This window comes from Poecilia reticulata, chromosome 23 (genome assembly GCF_904066995.2).
Source record: "Poecilia reticulata chromosome 23, P_reticulata-male-v2, whole genome shotgun sequence".
NCBI classification, from domain to species: Eukaryota; Metazoa; Chordata; class Actinopteri; order Cyprinodontiformes; family Poeciliidae; genus Poecilia; species Poecilia reticulata.
The window spans coordinates 19753163-19758342 of NC_088852.1; the positions used below are offsets into that span (position 1 = coordinate 19753163).

At 35.3% G+C, this 5180-nt stretch overlaps 1 long non-coding RNA gene across 2 annotated transcripts; it reads left to right on the top strand.

The window, feature by feature from the left end:
* The first annotated feature begins 223 nt into the window (after positions 1–223).
* Positions 224–3378, top strand: LOC108165865 (uncharacterized). 2 transcript variants are annotated; one of them, XR_001776192.2, is made up of 5 exons: positions 224–1061; positions 1297–1466; positions 1583–1727; positions 1834–1939; positions 2038–3378. It is a non-coding gene; the product is annotated as an uncharacterized LOC108165865 (long non-coding RNA). The 2 variants fall into 2 exon arrangements; XR_532773.3 differs by having other exon boundaries at positions 228–1466.
* Positions 3379–5180: the final 1802 nt, after the last annotated feature.

Below are 5180 nucleotides of genomic sequence, written 5' to 3' on the forward strand. Positions count from 1 at the left end.
TGTGTCTTGCTAATTGCCAATAATTTCCATCTGTTGTCTATTCCATTTGCACAACAGCAGGGGAAATTGATTGTCAATCAGTGTTGCTTCCTAAGTGGACAGTTTGATTTCACAGAAGTTTGATTTACATACTTAAATATAATTGTAACAAAATACACTTAATAAATATATTAAATAAAAGTATAGTTTAAGTGAACAAAATATATATTCGCTCAAGTGTATATTTCAAAGATGTTTTAAATGTGTTTAAAATATTTTTAAAGATATTTTGTGTATATTTTAATATATATACTCAATATATAATTTTTAAAAAATAACGATTTAAATTATTAATTTCAAAATGTTTTAATTACATCTCAGTGTATATTTTAGGCTAATTAAGTATGCCTTTTTAGGTGTACTTTATTATACCTAATAATAAAGTATTAGGTATAATACTTTAACTATTTTTGTTAAAATGGCAAAGAATAAAAAAGAAAAATAATAATCCTTATAGTGGAACTTGATGTTGTTTGATAAACTAAATAATGTGTTCATACCTAAAAATATCAAACATGGACAGAGGTGTCCATGTGTCCATAGTGACAGAGGTACTACAACAAAAACATTACTTGTCCTTAACACTAAATGTAGCAGGTATCTCCAGTTTTACATCTCTCTGAATATGATTTGTTGTTTTCAGTTTCTTAACTTAAAACACGGGAGCTGTTTTATCCAATCCATTTTCAGATGTATTTGTGAACGGCATTGGCTCCCGTTCACACTCCAGACCAGATGGTGGCGGTGTTGCACACTTTGTTTTTTTTTTTAAAAGCGCCATAAAAAGAAGAAAAGCCCTGAATCCAGAGAAGATAACGGACTGTGTTCAAATTTGCCATTTTTACTCGCATAATATTGAATTAAAAGTAGCGAGGGCCTTGATAATAGTTAGTAGTTTTGGTAAATTCAAGCTGGTAACGACCTAGTCTGAGTTAGACGACAACACAACAGGACAAGAACTGGATGGAAATTAAATGTGGGCCACGAAAGGGGGACGAAGGCTAACTTGTTGCAAGCTGGTGGTAAGTTTGCTTCAAAATGCTAATTATCTTTGAAATAGTTATTTTATCAATTTTATTGTGACTTGTACAATTATTACTATACCAATCATTTGCATGGAGGCTCTATTGCGACTTAATATAGTTTTCTTCATCAACTGGTTTTAATTAAGCTCAGTATGCCAAAGAAACTTTGATATTGTGAGACTGTTGTTATAACTCGTTCATCATTGTTTTTATCTTCAAAATATTTTTGCAGTCTAAGCAAATGAAAATGAAAGAGGAAGCCATTCCTGGCTTCCAGGAATTAGAAAACCTGAAGACTTTCCTGTCTCAGAAGAGGCTCTGGCTCCAGATGATGAACGGTGCAAGGCTTTATTTTATTTTATTACACTGAGCAGCTGGCCGCAGTTTTAACAGCAAAAACTGGTGCGTTTCCAACACTAAGTGCTCAATAAACATAATTTAATTTGAAAATAATTGGACAGAATTTATTCCCCATGCTAACCAACCATTTCTCTTTCATACATTTTATTTGTTGTTAGCTTTCAGGGCCCTGTGATGGACTGGTGACCTGTCCAGGGTGAACCCTGCCTCTCATCTGATGACTGCTGGAGATGGGCACCACCAGCCCCCCTCAAAACCCTGCAAGGATCAGTGTGTTCAGATCACGAATGGAAAGCTTTTAAGGTAATTTGTCTCTTTTAAGTCCACACTTAAAACGACTTCATAGTCAGTGGCAACATCAGCTGATTTTATTATATTCCTGACTATTTTTTTCTATTAACATAAACAGGCAAAGAAAACACCCAGAAATGTTTTTCCACCCCAGGCATCCGGTCCCAAAAATCATCAGCTCTAATGATGCCACATATATAGCGAGTCCACAACATCTTAAAATTGTAAGTATTTTTTCTTTGCCGTTTTTCTGTACTATTTAAAATACAAATGCTTTCTCTGTTTAATTGCTTGATTGTTTTATTTGATTTTTTTGTTGTAGGTTTCTGTAAAGTGCAGTGGTCCAGTGAATGGGAATGTTCTGTCGTCGATCCTCACTGTTCTCCACGATGTGGAGGTTCATCCTCAGAACTGGTTGGTGATCTGGTGGAGCCAGAGCTTCTTCTGAGACAGAAAGTCTTTAGGTTTTCTAATTCCTGATCTCTGGCTTCCTCTTTCATCTTCATTTGCTTAGACTGCAAAAATATGTTGAAGATAAAAATGATAAAAAACGAGTTATAACAACAGCCTCACAATATCAAAGTCTCTTTGGCATACTAAGCTTAATTAAAACCAGGTTAAGCTTATTAAGAAAATAATATTAAGTCGCAACAAACAGCCTTCATGCAGTTATAAAATGAAGCTGAATGATTGTTATAGTAATAATCATAAAAGTCACAATAAAATTGATAAAATAATTATATCTGAAACCAACGTAAGTTTATTTATATCTTTACTGCACTTTTTAAAAAAATAATTAAACAAAGATAATTAGCATTTGGAAGCAAACTTACCACCAGCTAGCAACACGTTAGCAGTCTTCGACCCTTCGAGCTCCTTTTGACCCACATTTAATTTTCATCCGGTTCTTGTCCAGTTGTGTTGTCGTCTAACTCAGACTAGGACGTCACCAGCTTGAATTTCCCTAAACTACTACCTATTATCAAGGCCCTCTCTACTTTTAATTCAATATTATGCGAGTAAAAATTGTGAATTTGAACAGCGTCTGTTATCTTCTCTGGCTTCATAGATCTTCTTCTTTTAATGGCACTTAAAAAAAAAAAAACCCTGCAAGTGTGCAATACCGCCACTATCTGGCCTGGGGTGTAAACTGAAGCTAATGCCGTTCAGTAACAGATCTTCCATCATACATCTGAAAATGGATTGGATAAAGACAGCTTCTGTGCTTTAGTTAAAAAATAGAGCTTTGGAGCTGACGTCACAGTGTAGGACGTTTATGTCGCTCGGCGCCATCTTTGGTGTCCACAGACCAAAACAAACTAGTCAGAACACCGGCGTTTTCTTTGCGTTACCGACCGCAGTGAAGTTGTTTTCAAGTTAAATATTGGAGTAATATCCAACGGAGTAAGGGCTGTTTAGCAAAAGGTTGATCCGACTTATGATCGCTAATGTCGGCCAGCGGTTCTCCACCGCTCCCGGCCCGAACTCTGCAGAGTAACCGGCGTTTAGCTCCAGGTTGATCCGATTTATGAACGCTACTGTTGGCCAGCTGTTCTCCACCGCTCCTGGCAAAAGCGCTCAAAGGTTCACTTAGGGACTGTCAACAAATTACCGAACCAAACACTCCTGTCAAACGAATGTTAATAAATGCCTTGAATTGTAACCAGCTGACTGTCAGTGCTAATTCGTGCTTTTGCATGAGACACCATATCCTCTATTAAATTTTAAAGTCAATATTTTAAATAATTTTAATAAATATGTTTTCTTCAATAGCTTTTTACTCAGAACCACTTTGAAATCTTTCTACTGGTCTGTATAGGTGAGGCAAAGTCATTTGTTTTCCATTTTAAGTCATTTTCCTTTTTTTTTAACTGTTTTTTGTCAAAATTTTGGGTTTTTCTTCCATAGCTTCCAGCTCAGGTGACACAAAATCCGTGTGAAATTATTCTACTAAACTATATAGATTAGGCATATTTTTATTCCATCATTTTGACCCTTTATTTTTTAACCAAAATTATATTTAAAAAATATTTTTAACCAAAATTATATTTAAAATTATATTTATATTTATTTCTTTACCTGTAATGTTCAATTACATAAACTTCTAGGATAGGATCTATTTCATTACATGTTCACTTACCCAAAATATGTTAAATACAACAAATATGTGTGATCTATTTCATAAAATTTACGTGTCACCTTTATTGTTTAATTACACATTAAATGTTTAAAGATGGGCTCTTTCATCTGGTTTGTGCCATGATGTGGCAGTGGATCCAAAAGCAGCAGGCAGTAGACTTACTTTATGTGGATGTTATTTTAATTAACAGAATAAAGCAAAACAAACCCAAAAACCCAGTGTCCTTACAGTTTGCTTTTTACATTACATGCAACAAGCAGATGTCTGATTTTATAATTGTTTACTTTAATCACATAAAATATTTATTTAAAAATATAATCTTTCATTACGTGTATGTTTATTACCTGAAATATTTTAAATATCAAATTTTGACTTAAAATGTGGTTCATTTCTTTACCTGTTTACGTGCAACTTGAAGTGCTTGAATCAAACGTTTCATGAATGTTTAATGCATTAAATTATTAAATGACAGAAAACAACAACCAGGTCCTTCTCAAAAAATTAGCATATTGTGATAAAGTGATAAAAATTAAACTGTCTTATATTTTAGATTCATTGCACACCAACTGAAATATTTCAGGTCTTTTATTGTTTTAATACTGATGATTTTGTCATACAGCTCATGAAAACCCAAAATCCCTGTCTCAAAAAATTTGCATATTTCATCCGACCAATCAAAAAAAAGTGTTTTAATACCAAAAAAGTCAACCTTCAAATAATTATGTTCAGTTATGCACTCAATACTTGGTCAGGAATCCTTTTGCAGCCTTCAATGCGGCATGGAGGCAATCAGCCTGTGGCTCTGCTGAGGTGTTATGGAGCCCAGGATGCTTTGATAGCCTAAAGCTCATCCAGAGTTTTGGGTCTTGCGTCTCTCAACTTTCTCTTCACAATATCCCACAGATTCTCTATGGGGTTCAGGTCAGGAGAGTTGGCAGGCCAACTGAGCACAGTAACACCATGGTCAGTAAACCATTTACCAGTGGTTTTGGCACTGTGAGCAGGTGCCAGGTTGTGCTGAAAAATGAAATATTCATCTTTAAAAAGCTTTTCAGCAGATGGAAGCATGAAGTGCTCCAAAACCTCCTGATAGCAGCTGCATTGACCTGCCCTTGATAAAACACAGTGGACCAACACCAACAGCTGACATGGCTCCCCAGACCATCACTGACTGTGGGTACTTGACACTGGACTTCTGGCCTTCTGGCATTTCCTTCTCTCCAGTCTTCCTCCAGATTCTGGCACCTTGATTTCCAAATGACATGCAAAATTTTCTTTCATCCGAAAAAAAGACTTTGGACCACTGAGCAACAGTCTAGTGCTGC